The sequence below is a fragment of the Pleuronectes platessa genome, chromosome 13, assembly GCF_947347685.1.
Source record: "Pleuronectes platessa chromosome 13, fPlePla1.1, whole genome shotgun sequence".
NCBI lineage: Eukaryota > Metazoa > Chordata > Actinopteri > Pleuronectiformes > Pleuronectidae > Pleuronectes > Pleuronectes platessa.
Window position 1 is genome coordinate 23,064,540 of NC_070638.1, and position 23,831 is coordinate 23,088,370.

Sequence of the window (23,831 nt, forward strand, 5' to 3'; positions counted from 1 at the left end):
AAGTAACCGCCCTTCTGCTGCAATCCAAGGGTCGAGGCTGTGATACAATTTATTTTGGTTTCTAGAGATCTATCAAAACCAATTAGCCATGGATTAGCATCCAATGTTGCTAATTATGATGCTAATTGGAGGGAAATACACAGCGGACCTCAGAAGGAAGGCTGAGGCTATGACTTGAATAACAACAAGGTTTATATCAACATACATGATAATTATGCTCATCAATTTTTTCTTCTTTCACACACTCCTTTACTCAAGGTGATAAGTCACACACTTTCAGGGTTGTGGTTTTCATTCCTGTGGTGAAGGTTAATTCACACAATCAGACTTACCTGTGTAATCCACCGAAAAATATGTTAGAGCTCAAACCAGCAATGCATGGTGCAGGACTGTAGTAACTGTGAAACAGCGGTGTTGCCAGACTTATCCTTATTCTCCCACCACCTCACTAAATGATTCATTCAGCAGTTTCTGACTGATGTATACTGTAAAATTACAATACAGACCCCAGAACCACAAGACACCTGGAATGGTTTGCCTGTGGGAGCTTTCAGAGCCTGCTGTGCAGCTCAATGCTGGTACTGGCAGTGAATCTTCAGACACATGAAAGGAGATAAAGAAAGTGTGTGAAATGCACTGAAACCTAAAGGCTAAATACTGTGTCTTCAGAGCACGGCAGCAGAGGGCGAGGACAGCCATAACTGCTTAAAAGGCTTCAGGTAGATAGGAAGGTAGTGAAAATATTTACACATTGTATTAACTATTGAACGGATTTGTAAAGGACGGCGCAGCAAATACTTTCATTATATTTAAACATGAAACTTGGCTCACAGGTTTCTTGCAGACAGATGCTAATGTCCTTTGTGCTCAGCAGTTAATTCAAGTGTAAAATGTAAATATGATTGAATGAGGCTCATTACATGGCACATTGTTTAATTTGCAGCTTTGAGTCACATTTATATTTAATGTTTGCCTGTCGGTGTGCTGAAACCATTAATTATTCCGAGTGGATAACCATCTACATTTTGATATTTTTTCTCACTGACAGCCAACACTCGTTAATCAACCATTTACCATTCACCAGCCAGCTGAAAATGTTATATTTAGTATGGACCACTGTTTCCGACATTAAAAGAAATAGCAATACAACTTAAAAAAGAAAAAGGTAAATTTTTGCATGTACAAAAGGCAGCACAAACAAAAGAACATAATGCTGATGTGAACAGATAAAACTGAATGAAAATGACCAACTGGCTTGGTCTTACATTTACAGCCACAATGGCAAATAACTGCACTAGTTCCATTTGTCCCAACACAGCTTTATAATGATCAAAACATTTTTATACTTCCCATAACAACATAACACATTTATAACTTAGTGTTTTGTGCCATTACTTAATTGTCCAACTGTGTACAATATTCACTGTGCCACTGTTGCTCTGTCCCTGCTCTCTCTCACAAATACATTGGTTTCCTGTCTGTCACAGTCGAACTAACCATAGGCAGCAGTGGGAGAAATCCTGCCATGCAAGTGAACTTTCAAAACATCCATACATTTTTTACATCTTTCCGACAGTCAGAACCTGGCAACAATCAGCTTTTACTGTGCTTGTTCCTACGACGGGGATGGGTGTCGGCTGGAGTGCATACGAGCACACAGCATGCATGTTCAGCAGACAATCACTGACAGTTTAGCAGTTAATAATGAACATCCCTAAGCTGAATTTTGTGTTATTTGAAACACAAAAGCTATATGAGTTCATAATGTCATAATTTGCCACATGCAAAATACATGGTCAACAAAATTTGTATAATTGTTTTTCTCTGCTGGTAGCCGCTTAACAACCCAAAATATAACTTTTAAAATGCAACCGATATCATCATTGGAACCAAAATAATCACTACCAGTGACCTGTGAGTCACTCATATAGAATGTCTCTTGTCTTCATGGCCCTATGTAACAGCTAGCCATTGTCTAAACAAAGCTCCAGCATCAATATGGAGGAGAGATGTAGATCTAGTTTTAAAGATACCTCTACCATCTCTCAGAGGAAGTACAGACTATTCTACTAAGATATGTATTAGTGACTGCACATTGTTTTAAAAGGGTATGATTGAGACAAAATGGTTATTTAGTCATATTCATGTTGGTAAAATTACTGGTATTTTACTATATTCCTTATCCTCCAGGCATAAAATGCACATATAAGGCTTTTCCCATCTTATACCTTTATTCTGAGAATCCGCTAGATAGCGTTGTACGATTTGCTATTTAAAAACAATCCGCATTTACCTCAAACCTCCTGTTGCTCTGCCCCTCGGTTGAGTCGCTGACTGAGAGGGGCAATATTCGCTCAGTATTCTTTTAAACCCGTCTTTGTTGTGATGGCTGAATATAGGTCTGCTGAGGAAGAGCACATCCAGCACTTGTGAGCGCCGCTGAATTGTCCAACTACAAACCAAAACTATGAAACAGAACATAAGCGATTGAAAATGACACCCTCTGAAGTCAATCCTTCATGTTTGATCCACAATGAGCACAAACATCCAAACCAACAAGGATTACAGCAGATCATCTGTTTGCTAAATATGATGCCCATTGACTCTTTTATTGTTTAACATAACAGTGGATTTATACTTTCAATAACAAAGACTATACATCCCTGTAAATAGTGTGGAAATTACACTAAAATATCATGTAAATGTTAAAAAAAACATTGACTGTCGGACAAAAAAAATCATTGATAGGAAGTTGTTGTGCTGCCGTCACCACACGACTTTATAGTAAATCAACACAGTTGGCTAATTATATGCTGGAGAACATTAAATGCATGTTATTTCTATTTTTAGAATAAGCTTCAGTTGGAGCAGATTTATAAGAAAATGTTTTGCGTCAATGGCCTCAGAAGCTGTCTTTGAACCAAAACATGATAACTTCCCTTTAAAATCCCTTTAAAATTTCTCAAGATTTTTCTTATTGTGTGAGAGTATATATGATTTGTTTTCTTTTAAGTTACTCGTTTTTGCTCTAAATGCAAATGTGTGTTCTGAAGCAGTGTTGGGCATCAGAAAGCGGGTGGACGGTGAGTTATGATTTACACCCTGTCTGCAGCCAGTGTTACAAAACATTCCCGGACTGTCTTTTGCAATTATACTGCCAGGTTCTCTGGATACATTTGATTATAGAACAGCAATTACTAAGTGCAAACCCTGTTAATGCTTGATACGCTGTATGGAAACACTTTGTTGCAAGTCAATGTAGCAGGATGCTGCATATCTCCATCCATTTTAAGGATGCAGGTCATTTGGATGGATGAATGAGCTGAATGTACGTTACAGTGCTGCTCTATCAGCATACAGGTCCCTCCACAAAGACACAATGATTTATGAAGCTATGTGGCTAGATCGGTGGATGGATGAATGTAAGGGGATAGTAAACCAAAGCACATTCCAGCAGGACTCTTATAGATGTAGATTACTTAAATTTGATGAAGTTTCGAAAAGCTCGTCGAGATCACAGTATCCCTGTTCTTTCCAAAAAACTGCATCTATTGCAGGGTTTTGGGTTTGATGTCTGTCACAGAGAAATAGATGGTGGCTTTGACAGGACAAACACAGTATAAAGACTTGAAATTCTGATGCAAAACAAAAAGTAGAACATGGTGAACACCATCAATCAAATTTTATTTGTATAGCCCATATTCACAAATTATGATTCGTCTCATAGGACATCCTCTGTCCTTAACCCTCAGCAAGAGTAAGGAAAAACTACTAAAAACCCTTTTAACAGGGTAAAAATAGGTAGAAACCTCAGAGAGAGCCACATGTGAGGGATCCCTCTCCCAGGACGGACAGACGTGCAATAGATGTCAGGTGTAGGAAAACATCATCAAGATTAAAGTTTTTAGCAGCATTGATGAGGGTAAACATTTTGAAGGGTAACTTCAATACTATATGTCAAGCAGCCCTGCTGAAATCATAGTCTATGGTCAGCAACCAGCAAGATCATGATCCATCATCAAGATCGGATCCACTATAGTCCACAGTAAACACCGAGTGATGGTACTAGTGTGGGAAAGCATTTACTGAAGCCAACACACAGGGTGGATCTTATCAAGGCAGAGAGGGTCCTAATCATCCAGTCCGACGGTGATGTTTGAAAACTCCCGTTGGAGAAGGTCTTCTCATTCCCCTTATCAAGCTCATCCTTCTCCACTTCGGACTCTTCTGGAAGACAACTAGAACGCTATATGGTGTCATCCACAGATTACCCTACAGATTTCACTGTGTTTGGAAATCACATCTGGGGTAATGTAAGCACACAAATTATAACATACAAAATAAAAAACAAACAGGTGTGGTAGTTTTTAGACATATTAGATATTTATGACAACATTTGCAACACTTAAGGTTACAAAGATTTTGGGGTATTATTAAATATTTAGAGATTTATAGTTTGCCGCTCAGTAACTCCAAGGAAGCTGCTCCAGTACATACAAGCTTATAGTTTGAATGCATTCGATTCCAGTTTGATTGCAGCTGTGAGTGACAGAGCTTCAGTGGTTGACATGAGCTCTTTATCTAACAGAGCTCCTCCCACTGCGAACCAGTGAGGAGAGAACAGAGAAAAAAAAAAAGAGAAGCAGAAGTCTCCAATGTGAAATAACTCACTCTTAAAAATAAACAGAAAGAAAACAGGCTTTGAAAGCCACAGAGGATACAATTAGCATGTACTGCGTGTCATCACTTTATCCTGATGGCGTTATCCTGTAAAATGTGACAATTGGTGCCGTTTGTGTTTTGCTGTGCCCTCATTCAGCTCAGTGTTTCTGTGATGTTACAGTGCATGCTGCTAGAGCACAAAACAAAAACACTGGGACCTGCTTGTAGCCAGCAGCATGTTATAAAAATATGTTGCTATGAAGTGCACGCAGAGACAAACACCTACTCGTGTCTTTCTTTTTTCGATATATTGACAGCTCATTACTCTTAATACCCTCGTTCAGATGTGCTCTTTTCTCTCGTGACTGTGTTTTCGTATATCTACTGCTCACAAACAACTCAGGGGTTATAATGGAATTCATGAAAATGTCATAGAAAAAGCAAAGATGCATCCCAACCGGCTCCTTCTTCCCTACACTGATGAGATCTGCGTGAATGCATGTTCAGTGACGAGTCAGTGACCTGTGACAAATCACTGTATGACAATGGGTTGTCACAACGGTAATATATTAGAGTCAGGTCTGGGCTGGTGTGTGAGATGTGATAAATAAAAGATAAAGAGCTGCTAAACACAACATGTTAGCCGCCTACAAAACAGTGTGTAAACATTGTTTGCATATAACTACTTGTGTACTTTGTATCTGCTAGTTTTTAAAATAATAACCATTATTTGGCAGACCACATGAAATAAAATGATATTTTGCCTTATCTTTATATTTTTCAGATCTCTAGATATATAAACCCAAATATAACGATAGAACAAAATAGAAATATGAAATATTTAGTGTCTCTCCATAAGCTGCATAGGAAAATATGCAAATATATTGAATGACACAGGTTAAAATATTTCAACATTTGTTTGTGTGTTGATTTAGGGTTCGAATTGCCTTAAGATAGAAACTTTTTATGAGTCTTGGGGTTTAAGTTTTATTGACCTGTAACATCTCACCGAGGGCAGTGTGAGAGCAATTACATCTTACTGTTATAATATATACACTCACCGGCCGCGTTATTAGGTACACGTTGCACCACACCATTACCACCAGGCTGAACCGTTGATTCAAGGCAGGGTGGATCCACGCTTTCATAATGTTTATGCCAAATTCTGACCCTACCATTTGAATGTCGCGGCTGAAATCGAGACTCATCACACCAAGCAAAGATTTTCCAGTCTTCTAATGTCCAATTTTGGTGAGCCTGTGCGAATTGTAGCCTCAGTGTCTGGTCTTCGGCTGCTGTAGCCCATCTGCTTTAAGGTTCGACGTGTTGTGCGTTCAGAGATGGTATTCTGCATCCCTTGGCTGTCACGAGTGGTTATTTGAGTTACTGTTGCCTTTTCTATCATCTCGAACCACTCTGCCCATTCTTCTCTGACCTCTGACAACAAAAAGGCATTTACAAAAGTATATATTCATATCATCATTCATTCAGAATCATTAATGTCAGATGTTTAGATGTAGAATAATTAGTCATGTCTGAAACAAGGGAGGAATGGTGATGTTGGATGGATCGATAGATGTGGGACCTTCACAGGAGGAGACTGCCAGTTGTTTCTCATTTCCAGTTGACAGTCCACACAGGCCGGCACAGGCACTGCCTGACCCTAACCACAGACCCATTACTGTAATCATGATGATGACAAAGAGGGAGTGTTTATTTGAACCCAAACCATGATCTTTCTCTGATGCTAATATAGCCTAAAATCAATTGATGGTATATAATGTCACAATATTTTTTAACTCATAATAATGGATTGATTTATATTATTTGTAAAGTTACTGTTTGTATTCTGTATTGATATATACGGTTTATGCAATTAGCGACATTTTTGTATATATATATATATGTATTTATTTAGGCTATTTTAGGCTAAAGAACTGTCAAACCTAATTACCTGCAGATATTGTGATATTGACTTGATAGAAAAAAGTATACCATCTACTGTCAAGAGTTTCACCAGCTCAAGCATTAATCTGTCCATCCCATTAATTGTCCAATACAAAGACTCTGATCCATCTATTTGTCTCATCACAGCTTGAATTTTCTTTGTCTGTGTGGCATGTTCTGCTGCAGGAACCATAACCAGAGGATTTGATTACATGTACATAACTCCCAACCAGAGCTCTCTGCTTTGGCTGCCTGACACAGTAGAGCTAAATATAAAGTACTCACCATGACCTCAAGGCTCATAGTGCTGTATATACACTCTCATTCAACCATATACACACTTCTTTCTACCTTTGTAAGAAATTCACTTCTACAAAAACTTCTTTAAATGATCTTACTTGACTTGATGTGTAAAGCAATCATCAACTAAAGGTTCCCCCTGTAAGATTCACCATACAATTCGAACTGCTTCTCCTTCTGTAAAAAAACTTTAATAATCAAGCCCCAACTCATATTATTATCCCAGCAGATCACTTTGTTCCCTAAAGACAGGCTCACTTGTGGTTCCTAAGAGTGGAATGGGAGGCAGAGCCTTCAGCCACCAGGCTCCTCTCCTGTGGAACCAGCTCCTATACTCTGGAGGCAGATACCATCACTTCATTTAGGGTTAAGCTTAAAACGTTCCTCTTTAATAAAGCTGATAGTCAGGTCTCTCTCTCTCTCTCTCTCTCTCTATCTCTGATCCAGATATGACACTATACTCATCAATTATTATTAATATGGTTAAAATGTATAATTGCATTACATGTATAATTGTCACTCATTAAAATGTCACTTTCTTTGAAATAACCAGTCTGACAGAACTTAAATGTGATGGTTACACAGCTGTTCCTGGTCTCCCTCCCTCTCTCTCTACTCTCCCTTCTTTTCTCACCTTCTCTCCTCTCTTCCACTCACCCCAACAGGTCAAGGTAGATGGCCACTGACATTAACTCTGGTTAAAAGGGAGTTTGTTGCTTTGAGATAATGTTTATTGTGATTTGGTGCAATGCACATCAAACTGAGCTGAGCCCTCCCATCATGCACTTGGCACTTCTCTCTCTCCATTCAATTCAGACTACTTCAGGTTGTGTCCTCTCCTCCTTTCGGCAGGTAACTATGGGCAGGAGCTGCAAGATTCAGATCTGAAACTCTTACTCTCTGTAATATTCTTATGATTATGACTCTACCATGGCTGCTAGTGTTATTGGTAACATGACCTACCCTGACTCTGTTTCTATAGGAGGTTTCTATCTTTTAAGAGGCTTGTTTTATCAAGTGTTTGCTTATAGTGGGAATAGTTTTTCCCCTCTATAACACTATAAGTTCAAAAGCTTACTCTGTGAAGTGCCTTGAGATAATGTATGTTGTGAGTTGGTGCAGTGTTGCTAAATAGAGAAGTAAAGAAACCGTATGCGCCATCACAAACCTTGCGAGCTGAGACTTTAATGTGTCTGGGCTGACACGATCATTCCCTGTTGCCGTGTCCAACGGGCAGAGTGGGATCCAGATGGGAGCCACGTGACAGCTTTTGTCAGTGCACTCTTTTTGCATTTGTTAGTCAGCTGATGTAAACAGACAAGTCTGTCAGCTAGATCTTGGTCTGCTCTTAGGAATATGTGGTATTGAGTTTCATGCTTTTTCACTTTATTGTTAAAAATAGCAGCAGTAGCAGTGGAGTTTTTGTCTCCACATCTTGTACGGGTCTGAACAAAGAGAGCTCTTAGTCATTATCCCATTTAAATGCTTGTTGCTGTGTTTCTCAGGCTTTCTGTTGCAATTGTGTCATAACTCTATTTGAGGATTCGCTCTCTCTGGATTCCTGTTTCATTCGATTATTTTTTGTCACAAAAAAACTTGTTGTCCGGCCTCATCTGTCTTTTTATAGCTTCACAGACAGGGGCCACACTTGAAGGCAGAGTAAGAAGCCTGCTGTACCGGAGAAAGAAGGGAGATGCACATGGGCATAACAACACACCCTTTCACACAGTCTCTCCTGGAAGACATCCATGGTGTTGCACTCGGTCGTACATGTGAGAAGTGACGGAAACAGGAGTGTAAAAGCTGGAGAGAAGAAGAAGTCCGGGCTCAGAGAGAGAAAGTCAAACCACGGCTGTTCTCTCGCCTTCCGCACCGCTGCCCGACAAAGTCATAGAAATCTTCAGACACATTTGACACCCAAAAGTTGTGAAGAAGGAAGGTTTAAGAGGGGATTTGACTGTCACACCCATAGTTCGGACCTCACATCCAGAGTCCAGAGACTAGGTGAGACATCTCCTTATCTCAGAGATCAAATTTTAAAATATCTCACCTTACATTTTAAAAACAAATACATATGTGGATAGTTGTCCAAAAAGAGTATTCAGAACATTTCAAATGCAGAAACAATATAAGCTGCTTATTGTACAGATGTCACAATGTATGTATAATAATGAAGTGATGTAGTAGCAGTTGTAGTAGTAATAATAAGTGTGTTGGTGTGTGTGTGTATGATCAGATCAGTGTTAGAAAGTCTGAACAGCAAAAATCCACATTAGATGTCTCCACAGCCCAAAGCTTTTAAATTTCATTTTAATCAGATCTCTACAGATGCATCTCAGTTCAGACACTGGCTGCTCAAATATCGGAGGTCTCTCACTATGCAACACACAACAACGGCACCAAACCCAGAGTGGCAGTAGCTACGAAGTTGCTGACGCCTATGTCGCTAATACAGTAACAGATGCAGACAGGCTGGTGATGCCTAAAGAGAAATCTGATGTGATCACTTGCAAATAGCAGTGTGGACAGTCTGTCCCTAAAGATCTGATTTGAGAAACCTTCTGTCTTAACAAAGCCTTGGACCTTTGGAGTGAGGACAAGAGGGAAAGAGAGGACATTTGGGGAATGTCCTCATGGCTTTAAACAGCTGTTTGAGTTGCCATCAGAATAGAAAGGTGTTATGAGGCACATTTACCATTTACTTCTAACCTGAATCCTTTCGTGCTCAAGGAGACATGCTCGACACAGGAATGTCTGGAGAGCTATGCTTAAGGAGGTAGAGCAGGTCGCCCACAGTCGGTGGTTCAATCCCAGGCAGCTCCATTCCAGGACTGGTCACTGACCCCAAAGCTGCCTCTTATGGCTGTGTGTGTTTGATGGTGCTGGACCTGGTCAATGATACAAACACGCACACATGCATGCACGCACTCACGAAAACAACCACTACGGAGCCAGGATAGAGCTGTCCACATCTTGGGTATATATATTTGAGTTTGCGTTGTTGAAGAAGCTGGACTTTAAGCCCTCCAGAGAGAGCGGAGGAGTGGAAGAGCCAGTGGAGTGTGTTAAAGAAGCAATGTGCGTGTGAGTAACAGCAAAAGACAACCTAAGTGAATTGAACTGTGTGGGACTGGTCTGTGCTGAGTTGAAACACAGTAACACTAATGCTGGTCAGAATGATCTTTTGGTGATCCTTTAGCCTTTACATGTAGTGCCACCCACCGGGTCAAAATCTGTCCATCACTTTGGTTTATGACCAAATATATACAAAACTACTAAAACAGTCAATCAGTGTCCTTTGTCTCTGGAACATGGTGACATTAATGGCTGGAGTAGTTTGTGGAAACTAGTTTTGTGGAAACTGTGTTTTAAGGGTCTTAATGCTCTAAAGGCATTTTTGGAATTTCAACGGAGGGACACCAGCGAAAACTTGAGTCTGAATTTACACTTTACTTTGTTCACTACAACCGTCTAGTGTGCTAGCACGCTTATACAGCACTGCAGATTCATCTTCTTTTTTTAACCCACTCCATGCTATGACAAAAAAGAGAGGGTAAAGAACACCTCATATGGTGCTAATTAAGAGGACAAGTTTGAAATGCAACAAAGTGAAAACCCTCTTTACACCAAGAATTACAATGTGTCTCGGATCCAGCTTTGACTTTAGACAGATTAATCTGTGTCTGCTGTGTCCACAATGAGATCCAACTGTTCAGTCGAATAATCACATCCTCCTCTTAGTTGTGCAAGTCAAAAAAACTAACAACAACAAAGACGAATAGAGGAAGATGAAAGCTATGTGTTATTGCGTTTCCATGCTCTTTAAAAGCTGAGGTCGAAGCCATCTTTGACAATGATCTTGCCGACACCATGACCATAAGAAAGGGCTGAGAATTGGTTCAAGTTACTCACTAACGTCTGGTAGCTGCCTAGCACCTATTTGAAACATTATTTATTTCCATACATTCAAATCCTGTATGTAGATTGACATTGCACTCGTTTTCGTTGAGTTCCGTTTTGTCACAGAGATTCATTGACTGCATCCAGAGCCAATCGGTGCTGTCTTCGTTGGGAATACTCTTTCAACCGTTTTTTCATGTTGGCAAGCTCAATCTATTTCAAACTGATAACTCAAGACACATTTTAACATAAGGTGTGAATGGAGTGCTAATATTCTTTGGAACTGTAAATTCACAATTGTTTTGGTCTTGCTGACTGGTTGTTACTCTCACATGAAGCTGTGCAAAATACCATGGGCCTTCATTTGCCAGATTAACATCTCCCATCAGACTGACTGATTAGTGTGCTTTACAAATTACATTAAAGCACGACCATCCTGTAATATGTTGTATAAATAATGTCTTGACTGGAATACTAAACCATGCTTACTTTAGTGTAACATTAAGCTGATGATTGAATAATATCATTGTATGTGACTATCTTGGCTTTTGACTTTGAGGTGAAGACCCAGAATGTTTTCAGGCAATTTATTTAATTCTAACATGTGTTGTTGAAGTACGACAAATTAGAAAGTTGAGTTTTTTTATTATCAATCTGTCAGATAATGTGCAAAGAAATGAACGTGAGCCTCCCTCCGCATTCTGATGGGGCCATATTAGAAAATGAGTGAGTTACCCATATCGGTTTGCACAATAAACTCTGGCAAGATAAGAGGGAGGCAGAAGGGGAATTCCTAAAATGTGAGGACCCATTGACCAGAGAGTAATTTTGAGAGAAATTAAAGCAAACTTAATCAATTCGTGTTTATGGCTCCATAGACGGCAGTCCACGAGAGTGAAATTATTAAAGCTGGATCCATTGCAAAGTCAGAACCCACAATAATTCTGTAACAATATATATACTAAGTTCTAAGAAATTAAAGAAAATCCCTCTCTGAATTGCATTGGATAATGGCATAACTGAAAATTAGAGGTAAAACCTGGTAAAAAAAAATATATTCCTCCTGATTATCGTGGCACCTTAATGAACTTTGTGTGACTAAATGAATTAAAGACTAAGACAACCTTACCAGGCTATAGCACAAATAAATGTTTTTAAAGACAATATAAATATAGGGGGAATTGAAAGCGCTGTCGACAAATTAAAAATGATGAAGGAATTTGGAACCAAAGTCATTCACAATGGGACTTTAAAATGTCACAATTTTTTAAAGGTCTGTCTCTTTAAAGCCTTTTTCAAACATGACCTCCAGTGAATGTCCACATAACTGAGTCAAGGGTTTCTCAGAAAAGTTCCTTTCACACATGAGCAGGAAATTCTCCGGTCAAACACTTTCACAAATGCACACAATATACAAATCTCTGGAATGCTCAGGTGAGGTTTGGAGAAACAGGAGGCAGGATGCAATGTATTTATTATGCTACAGTCATCACGTTTTTTATAGCGCATTGAAATCTGCTTCAGCCCTTATACCATGAGCACCATTGACATTTTTGTTGGTGTCTTCTACGTGTATGGCACTTTTTCATCCTGACATATTTGATAGACAGAAATATTAGTGAGATAGTAGCATTTTCTGGGGGTCTGGCCATAGACATTCTGGAAAAAGTCGTGCACCTCTCACCTGGACATATGCGTTCCCACAAGTATGTCCAGAGGTTATCCAGATTTCAGTGCATGTCTAAAAGAGTCTTAAGACATCCTTTGGCGTAATTTCATTAGGATGGCACACATCCAATGTTTACCATACCTTGGGGTCAGTTTGTGCCAATTCTCATAAATACCTTGATTTTTCTTTGATGAATAGATGACTTATGGTGTAACGGTTTCTTATTGCCCCAGCTCACAGATATCAAAGATATGAAAAGATTTTTGCTATTAAAAATAGAATCAACTGTATAGTGCTTGCCCCTCACCAGTAATGAATTATGCTTCAGGGGTGTTGGCATTGAAGTTAATATATAATTGTAGACTCTATTCTAGAGGTCACCAACCCGTCTATCGACTGGTCAATCTCAAAAACCTTCACTTTCACTTTGGACTTGTTTGTTTGAAAAAAGCAGTTTTACTGTGAAATATTTGCAAGGGCGGAAGATGCAAGGCTTCATACTCTATAGTACTGGTATTTATTTGAGTACACATGACTACTTTTTAGGTAATAGTCATATTTATGGCCATTTTCAAGGCAAACCAAATGTGACACAACACACAACACTCTGCTGCAGTAGCAGCTCCTCTGCGGAACATACTGTTGAACTAAGACGCTAAATAGTGTGCATTGAACAGATGCTATAAATATGAATTAATATAATTTATTGAAAAGATAAAGTTACATAACTTCATGTGTTTGTGGTTATTTAAATGCTCGTACATCCAGCCTTTAATAGAAATAATAAAAATGACCCTACTAAGTGGGCTTTTAGGAATATATCAGGGTGTCACAAAGAAACTTATGAAGGCAATCCTAGGAGATGGGCTGTGAATATGAAATTGTCAGGTTATGGAACTATCTGACTGACTGGATTCATGTAGATTAAATCACACAGGTCTTCTAAAATAAACATTGAAGTTAAATGAAATATGTTTTGAAAATAATATGACTCATGTCTTACATCTTGTTCATGTAACTAAATAAGCGATTAAGTCATAAATCCGACTCAATACCTCTGGAGACTAAGATTACAGTCTGAAAATAACTTTCTTATACATTCAATCCTCACAAAATAAGCAATTATAAATGATGAGGCTCTGTGAAGATGGAATTTGAAATAGCAGTGCTTTAAGGCTTTAAGCTAAATGCAAATGCTAGGTTGGTAAAATCATATATATAGTTTGACATGTTAGTGACTTTCATGCTGCATATACTTAGCATTGAAGACATTTATTTTATGTAATTATCAAAGTGACTACAAATAATCCAGAGGGAGACACAAGCATGTGCCAAGTTTCAAGACAAACCATTAAATAGCCGAAACACAAAACTACAAATTGCGATGCTGAGGGAACAGTCAGAAGAAAATGGAATTCATCCCCCTGGGCCCATAAATGTAGTATTACTTTATTTGAAGATCCATCAAGTAGATGTTCAGGTATTTCATAAATGAAAACCTCAACCTGCTGCTAAGAGAGGTATGGATCTCTAACTTCACAGCAAATTGAGCCAAAACATTTCAACCAGCAAGTAAGATGTGAAGCCAGAATGTTTTTTTTTTTTTTACTAATTCAAAGTCAATACAGGGAATATTTAACTGTGCAGCATTTGTGGGCAACTCGTTGAAACTGGTATTGTTGTAATATCTGGAATAACATAGTAAATAAAACAATATTCTGTGATATATGTCACTATAACCATTGTACTAATGGGATTATTGATACAGATATGGAAATTATGCTGACTTATCAAGACAACATCTAAACTTGGAGTTCTCAGTTAACCTTAACTGAGGAACAGGATAAATGAAAGTCTCTGATACAGCCCTGGTTCACATCATAGGGCTGGTTTTCAGTTGTAGTAGTTCTTTGTAGAATTAAATTAGGACAAATTAACACTAATTACGGATTGAACGTGGTGGAGAAATAAGACGAGTATGGTTGTATAGACGGATGTATTTAACGCATATAACTGTGTTGTTATGAAGAATATCTGTTGTTAGGACAACCAACAAAATATTTCACATGGGGAAAAAACTGTAAGATAAATGTTTCATGTAATATAAAAAAACTATTACTCTTTATTATATTGTTTGACATTTTGTGCTCCTGTGTTGCTCTGTCTTCCGTTAGGCTGTGTTGTTCTAACGTTTATATCTTTTTATACCTATGTTCTTTGGAACGAAATAAATATAGTTTATTGTTTCAAACAGGAAAAGAGCAATGCCACCTAGAGAAAATTCCAACTGCTACAAAACAGATCCAACAGAGAAGGAAATACATACAGTGATAATATGGATAATAATAACTCTATATATACATTTATATAGCAGTTATCTAAACAAGGTTACAAAGTGCTTCACAAAATATATGGTAATTTTTTTTTATAAATAACGCTGAGGCTTACGGTAAATCTGACTGGCTACTGGCTTGTATGGCAGTAGTCTTGTGGCTTACCTATATGGATCATTACCTACTCTATATGCCTTTTTAAACTAAAGTTAAAAGCTGTCCCATTTAAGAAAATACATAAAATATAGTTGCAAGTAAAAGTAAGATGAAAAGAAAAGAAATACAACAAAAAAAAACACACTAGCACCAGAGTTACAAATCACACATTAAAAATGTTTTCACATAAAAATATGTTGTGAGCAGTGATTTAAAGATAGGTAGAGAGTGGGCTAGCCTGATCTAGTCAGCCAGGGAGTTCCAGAGCCTCGGGGCCCTGACAGAGAACCTGTCACCCTGAGTAGCCAGCCTTGACCTAGGGACAGCTAGCCGATCTCAGGTAGTGACCAGGATTGTAGGGAGTCAAGGGCTGCAAAATGTAAGTAGGGGCCAGCCCATGTTGACATTTGAAAGTTTTTAAAAGAATCATAAAATCAATTGCAATAGTCCAGATGGGAAAATAATTTTTCTAAGTCAGGGAGAGATAAAACTGATTTAATTGGACATATATTTTGGAGGTGAAAGTAGCAGGATTTAATCTATTCAATCTAATTAACATTTGTTTTAAAATTCAGTTGGGAATCAAATTTTTACAGAGATAATAATAATAATAATAATAGTAATACTATTAGTAAAAGTAGAGATAACACACAATCTGTATCTTTTATCTCTAGCAAAATGACAAAAAAAATACGTCATGAGCTAAAGATGGACACAAAAATGAAATAAAAAAGAGAGATCAGCAGATTAACCAGAGCATTCCTGCTCTACTCATTGACAACTTTTCACTGGCTGCATTAACATAAGAGCTGAAGCTTGATCCACCGAGGGATTTACATGTTTCACTCATTTGCGTGACTGAGAAAAGTCTCAGCTTTTTGTCAGCAGAGCTTAAAAATATCACACTTTCATTGGCTTCGACAAATCCCCAGATAAGGTGGGTTGCTTTCAAAAATCTACGGTGCCCCAGCTGCCTGGGACTGCAAGACATCGATCACAGTCAGCTGTGCAAATGATTTCCTTTAAGCTCTGCACTGCCCAGGGTACTACACGACCAATACACTGGCTGATGGGGCTATACAAAAGTGTGTGTGCATGTGTGTAAACAGCGAGCGCAAGTGCAAATGACCAAGAATATTCTCTATGGTAAAAACCAGCACCTCCACAGATGCAGTGTCTTTTATTCACCTACACACGTACACATGTTCCTAAATAATACACAGACAATGGACGAGCTGCCTCTCTCTCTCTCTTACACACACACAAGTAGTGAGCTCTTCTATCACTTTTTCATTCACACACACACACAACAACATCTGCAGCAGTTTCAATAACATTTCTCTGCAGTGAAGCAGGATTCAAAGGAAGATAGAGACGTGGAGGAAGAAAGAAAGAAATTAGAGGAGAGGAGAGAAAGAGAGGTATGTGTTGAATGGAGTGATGCTCTTTACCTTGTGCAGACAGATGTGTTCAGGCTCCAACTCGCCCTGCTGCTTCACTCTCATCTGTCTCTCGATGCTGCTTGCTCTCTCTACATCTGCCTAACACTGAGGACAAGGAAGTGTGTATCCCCCACTCCCACTGGCTCTCTCCCTCTGCCCCTCTCTCTTTCTCTTGCTGTGTGTGGCTGTAGCACTGAAGAGAATAAAAGACCGCCTTCTCTCTCTCTCTCTCTCTCTCTCTCTCTCTCTCTCTCTCTCTCTCTCTCTCTCTCTCTCTCTCTCTCTCTCTCTCTCTCTCTCTCTCATAGAGTACGCACACTGTTTATATATATATCGAAAGAAAGAGAGAGAGACACATTCAAGGAAAAAACCTGGATTGAGGCTGAATTGAATCTAAAGAAGGCCCTGTCGGTCTTTATATTGAGGTTGTAGTGGTCACTGACGAGGTTCTCGATCGGAATGTTTTAGTAGTAGATGTAAGTGCAGTGTCTTAAGGTCACTTAGAGGGTTTAAGTGTTCAGTAGAAATCTAAGGATTCAGAGGTCCTTTGGGGGGCTATGGTGGTCTTTGTTGTGGTCGTAGATTGGAATCACTGAAAAGGCTTTAGAGGTAGGGAGTTGGTAGGGTTTCTTTAGAGGCTCTAATGGTCATAGAAAAGGTTCTACATGTAGTTTTGGACTTAGTGTCAAGGCTGTAGGGGTCCTCTAGGTTTTTCTCTGGGTTGTTGAGAAGGCTTAAGTGATCAGTTGACAATTTCAGTAGAGGGTCTTTCAAGAAGATGTAGTGTTTTGGAGGTTCTAGAGGTCTTAAGAGTCTAGCTTAATTTTGTTTGCTTCGTTGTGTTGTTTAAATGACTGTGGCCCCTCTCATGCCGTTTGGATTTTGAAGATGTTATAGGTCTCTCACCCCGTGGTTGTCCGTAGAACCTCCGAGCCAATTCTTTGAACAGCAAATAGGAGAAGCAATAAAATGCATTACCTGCACCACATCCAGTAAGCCTCAGTTTCTCATAACAGGAACTGGAGTAGCCCCGGGTGTAAGCCTTTGTCATCACTTGCCGGCTGCTGAATCTGTAAATCGATTAAGCTCCTATAACTGCTATATTTGTTGGGGTGTTTTTGTAAAGAAATTTTTCCGCAGTTCCAAGTGAAGTCACAATAAAATTGTAACTCACTGACAGCAGATATACATGAAATGGTGCTAAGGGTCGACCAATCACATTTGACGAAAACAAATGTAAATCAACACCTATTGGCTGTAAATAAAAGTGGGAGTGTCTGAGAGCTGCGTCGCGTGGAAAATCTGCAACAAACAATTAAAGAGCAGCCTAAGGTCCCATGGTCGCAACAAGTTTAAGCACATACATTCAGTCTTGTTTGCCCGGCGCCACAAACCAATGTATTTAGACAGAAATGAAACAAATAGAGATTGTAAAGATTTTTTATAGAATACTCACATAGATGCTTACGGTCTTCCAGGTGTATTGGACGAGAAAACTACTATTATATAGTTAAATTATGTCTAAAAAAGATTTTAGGCTTTTTTCCCCTCTCAGGATGTTTTAGGGTGTGGTGCCCCAGTATTAACAAGCCGCTTCTTTTCAGGGGGATGTTGCAATGTTGTTTCCATTGAGGAGGTTCCATGGATCCTCTAGGAGATTCTGAGGGGTTTTGGAGGTTTTAGTGGTCCCTAGACAAATTCTAGTGGGCCCTTGTAGGTATTCTACACTATTATATATTTGTGTGGTAATCTCTTAAGGCTAGTTTAGAAAAACTAAGAACATTGTACAACATTTGTAGTGGGGTTAAATGGTACATACGAGCTGGCTGGCAGTTGAATTCACCTGTGAATCAGTTGGTCTAGTTTTAAATGGAGGGCAGATGAGAATCACAAGATCAACAATCAAACTGCCCTGTGTCACACTGCCCAACAGCTGAATTTGGATCTTTAACAAGAGTGGAAAAGAAAATGTTTCACTGCAACTTAAATCTGTCTTGTTGTGGGTGTGACACTATTTCCTGTGTTGCTATTGATCACTAATGTAAGCATCCTGCGTCTTTATCCCACCATTGTAGGTTGATTTATTGAACATGCAGAGTAATGTCTTATTCTTGGAGTTTGTGCTATTTCTTTATATTATTGATGTCAAATAATATATTTTAATGCAGAAAAGGAAGTAAAGGAAAAAATACATGAACACTTTGGTGGAAGTAATAAGGATATTCACTGATATCGCTGGGATAAATTGCAATATTCTATAATAGGGTGCAGGGGTTCTCAACCACCATGCAGGAATCTGTTGCGCTCATGTCCAATATGGATGACAAGATATGAGTTTATTTTAAATCCTGTATATATACTGTAAATATTAGCAAATTGTCTCTCTACCAGCGGAGGTACAATATTTAATTCCTTCAAACAGCAAATTTTTGTTTACATTTCATCACAAAAAGTAGTAAATATATAACCTTCTTTTTAATATAAAAAGTCATGGCGTGGCATGCCATGAAGAGTGGCAGGGCACTGTGGCGTAGCTGTAGCCAAAGTGTGGTGATCAGTGCCGGCCCTGGCAATGCTGGAGCCCTAGGCGAGATTTCTGATTGGCCGATTGATTAACATTGGCGCAGAAAGGACGCGCACAGCTTTTTCGATGCGTTTTGTGTCACTTCTGCCTCCGGTGTGTCCCCGGGGTTAGACTACGATGGTGTGACGTAACTGCATTGGTTAACATTGCACCTATCATGTCATGATAAATCAGCCTCTTGTGGCGCCCTCTCTGCATTTTGCGCCCTAGGCGCCGCCCTGGTGGATATAGACGTAGACCAGGAAGCAGGTCTTCAGGCAGAGTGTATGCACCCATATCTGAAGTGACAGGCAGACGTGGTCAAGGCAGGAAAACAGGCAGGGAGGGGGGTTAGGCAGGTAAATCACCTGAGGCAGGCAGAGATAACGTGACTCAGCAGCTGAGAATGCACACGGACAGGTAAGAGTATTGAACCAACACAGAAGATAGTACCAGACAGTCTTACTTTATAATCTGGCGCCGAGTGGAGTGAAGACCATGGTTCTAAAGCTGCAATAGATGATTAGTGGAGATGAGCTAGAGGTGTGCCATGGACGTGCAGGAAGAAACCACGCCCACGCCCAAAACTGCCAGACCAATCACACACATTCATCCTAAGCATGCTGCACCAATCAGAATTCATTCAAATTTACATTCATACACACAAACACACACAGGAGGTGTCCACATTGAGATGGCAGGTGCATGCTCGTGAGGAAGAGGCAGCGTTGACATAACACTTTGACATGATGCAAATGTTTTTTCCATTTCCAAGAGTCTGTAGTTATGACTAATTACCTTTGATAAGCAAATGTTGAACATTATATCATTTAATTATTAGTTTCATGATTACCATCATCTTGATTTAATTTAACTGTCATCATCCCTACCTGCAACTGCGTGACAAGCTGTTCTTGTGTTAGATCTGTACTTGTGTATAGTTTGAAACCACTGCATAAAGAGTGAGTTGCTCTGTGTCTGGAAGGGACAGTCACCCTGTTGTGATTGGGTGCTGCCTAAGCCAGAGGGGTCAACAAATAAATGATGATGATAGAGCAGCGTACTGTAAAAATGTAGACCACAGGTTCAGGAGGATTACAAATGGGATAAGATATGATAAGAGTTGCATCACCGATTAGAAAATGCTTTCTATCATGTGAGAACAAGCCATCCAGAACACCACAACTTGTTTATCTGCATCGCTCCCTCCTTCCCTCCCCATCTTATTCTCACTTCCATTCTCTATTACAAACATTTCTGACATTTTTTTTCCAAACAGGTCAATTGACTTAAATGTTACTGCGTTTGCTTATGATACAGTGTTTCAGATTCCAAATTTCACCATGATATAATCACGTCAATCAAATGAAAATATAATTTTCTGTTAGTTCAATTTGAATATGATATGTTTATTGATTATAGGTAGAAAATCATTTAAACATTTTCTAATGAAAATATTCCACAAGTAGCCATCTCAGGACATGGTAAATATCCCTGTGGGTCTCTATAATTAAGGAAGAGCAATTCCAACTCTGAAGAGGTGGATCAGGCTTTTGTATCTGTCACCTGGAGAAGAGAGAAGGTAATGCATTACTAACAGAGGATCCAAGATATTACTGACATCACGCTTTAATACCGCAGAAGAAAATTTTGATTTAGTTTGAAGACATTAACATTTTTTTTCATTACGATTATTTCAAGTTAATTAAGCTCTAATACCAATGCCATCATATTTAACATTGGCTTTTCTTCATAGGAATGAATACATTTACATAGACGCATATACATTTTGTCTATAAGGACATCGCCCTTGCAGTCTCTCGCTGTGGTGCTATGTGAAAGATAAAACAAAGACCACCAATATGTATTTTATGGTTATGATGGCGCCGACGAGGAATTGCTGGAATTGACCCATAATTGGGGTAATTTCAGTCTTTCAAACATTATGTTAATTGTAAGTGTTGCTGATACAGTACTGAAATAATGTTTTACATGACTTGTGGAAAGCCTACATTAACCAGTTATAGTACACAAGGAACATGTGGGCCGGACTGAGAACCATCAAAGACTACAAAGCCAAGACCAGCAGTGCTGATGTAATGTCTGCATCTCTCCCAGAGGATCTGAACACTTTTTACTCCCGCCTAGAGAGCAGCCCCCTGGCTACGGAGATCGAAGAGGCCCAGGATAAGGCTTTGCAGAGGGTGGTGAAGTCTGCCCAGCACATCACCAGGACGGCGCTACCATCCATGGAGGACCTCTACACCCAGCGGTAGAGGAAGAAGAGTCCTCATGACACTTGAGCAAGACAATAGCCTCAGTCTTCCCAACCCTGGGGAATGGGATACAACATAAAGAATAGTGACATGTAGTGTATGTATTTCTCAGTGTCTATAGACTCTAGCTGTTAGGCTTCCACAGAACAAGGACCCAATCGCAGACTTAGATGCCAAAAAATACTTCTTTATTTAACAAAAATAGGAAAACCAAGGAAACCAAAAAGGCAAAAAATGACAAGAGCCAAAAACAGAAAATCCAATTCAATAACTTGGCAAAACAGAGTTCCAAAGAGGCTCAAAAATCAGGGAGTCAAAAATCAGAGAGTCCAAAATCATACCAGATAACAGAGTTCACAAATAGCAGTATCCAGGTATTGCTTCTTCACAGTCAAAAAATGATGAGACAATCCGACAGGGGACAACAGAAAGACTGGGCTTAAATAGAAGGGGAAACAAAGACAAGACACAGGTGAACTAATTAGACAAACACTCAGGTTGACGATGGGGAACAGGTGAGGGAGAAAAAGAGTGGGAAGCAGTAGAGGGCGGAGTCTCAGGACAATAACAAAACACACATGGCCTGACATCCTAACCACAACAAGCACATGACAACACAAATAAACAGGGGGAAAGACATGACATAACAAAACACAGGCAGGATGCACAAGGGAAAATGTCTTAACCCACCAGGGTCTTAACAGTACCTCCCCCCTAACGGACGCCTCCAGGCGTTTTCTTGGGCGGAATGGGGTGCTGGCGGTGAAAGTCCTTGCGTAGGTTTGGGCATAAGATGAAGCGAGAGGGGACCCAGGATCTCTCCTCGATGCCATAGCCCTCCCAGTCCACAAGGTACTGGAGTCCCCGGCCACGGCGGCGAACATCCAGCAATCTACGCACCATGTGTGCTTCTGAACCATCGATGAGACGTGGGGGTGGGGGGGGTTTGGGGGCAGGGTGCAAGGGGCTACAAATAAATGGCTTGATTCGGGGAAACGTGGAAGGTGGGGTGGATGCGGCGAAGGGGACCAGGGAGGTTGAGACGAACAGCGGTGGGGCTGATGACTCCGGTGATGGGAAACGGTCCGATGAAGCGGGGAGAGAGCTTACGGGACTCAGTCTTGAGGGGGAGGTCTTGGGTGGAGAGCCACACCTGTTGCCCCTGGCGATAAGGGGGGGGGGGGGGGGTTGGGAGCGGTGTTTGTCAGCTTGGACCTTCATCCTGGCAGAGGAGAGGAGGAGTGCCGAGCGTGTGCGTCTCCAGGTCCGGCGGCAGAGACGGATGTATGCCTCAGCAGAAGGAACACCCACCTCCCTCTCCTGGTCCGGGAACAGAGGTGGTTGATAACCCAGGGAGCACTCGAAGGGGGACCGGCCTGTGGAGGATGTTATATGGGAGTTTATGGCGTATTCCACCCAGGGCAGTTGTTGGCTCCAGGAGGTGGGGTTCTGGGATGCCACACATCGCAGCACTGTCTCCAACTGCTGGTTCGCCCTTTCAGTTTGGCCATTGGACTGCGGGTGAAAACCAGATGATAAACAGACAGATGCACCAATAAGACCACAAAAAGCCTTCCAGAAACTGGATGTAAACTGAGGGCCCCTGTCAGAAACAACCTCTACAGGTAAACCATGTAATTTAAAAACGTGCTGAACCATCAGCTTAGCAGTATCTTTGGCAGAGGGAAGCTTGGGGAGGGGAATGAAATGGACAGACTTAGAAAACCGATCTACCACTGTGAGGATCGTGGTGTTGCCATCGGATAGGGGTAGACCAGTTACAAAATCAAGCAATACGTGTGACCATGGTCTCTTTGGAACCTGTAGTGGTTGCAGCAGGCCAGCTGGTGGTCGGGTGGATGTTTTATTCTGAGCGCAGACTGGACAAGTCTGGACGAACTTGTGAACCTCCTCCCTCATGGACGGCCACCAGAATCGTCGGCCAATGAAAGCTTGCGTTCGTCTAGTTCCAGGGTGACCGGACAGCTGAGTTGAATGACCCCACCGTAAGACTTGTGGACGGACAGAACTGGGACCAAAAAGACGGTTAGTAGGACACTGACTGGGTTTTACCTCATTAGGTTGAGCAGCAGTAACAATACTCTCGATATCAAATTGAGCTGCTCCTAGAACACACTGAGGGGGGAGGATGGTATCCGGTTCCTGGGGTCTCTCTCGGGGGCTGAATTGCCGGGACAGTGCGTCGGCCTTTACATTTTTGTGACCAGGACGGTAGGACAGGGTCAAATTAAATCGGGAGAAGAACATGGCCCAGCGGGCTTGATGGGGGTTGAGTCTCTTGGCAGTGCGGATGTACTGCAAGTTCTTGTGGTCAGTCCAGACCAGCAAACGGCACAGAGGCGCCCTCCAGCCAATGTCTCCACTCCTCCAGAGCTAGCTTCACCGCCAGCAATTCCCTATTGCCGATGTCATAGTTCTGCTCCGTAGGCGTGAGACGGTGTGAGTAGAAGGCACAGGGATGGACCTTGTTATCCCTGGCTGAGCGTTGGGAGAGCAAAGCTCCAACACCAATGTCGGAGGCATCAACCTCCACGATGAACTGTCTACTGGGGTCAGGTTGGA

The 23,831-nt window shown here is 40.6% G+C and overlaps 1 protein-coding gene across 1 annotated transcript in view; it reads right to left on the bottom strand.

Moving 5' to 3' along the window:
• The window catches only part of LOC128454895 (cadherin-18), a 153,209-nt gene extending 136,654 nt beyond the window's left edge, over positions 1–16,555 (bottom strand). Inside the window, exon 1 of the mRNA XM_053438488.1 lies at positions 16,419–16,555. The gene's annotated coding sequence lies outside the window, so the exon portion shown is untranslated. The remainder of the gene's footprint in view (positions 1–16,418) is intronic.
• Between the last annotated feature and the right edge of the window lie 7,276 nt (positions 16,556–23,831).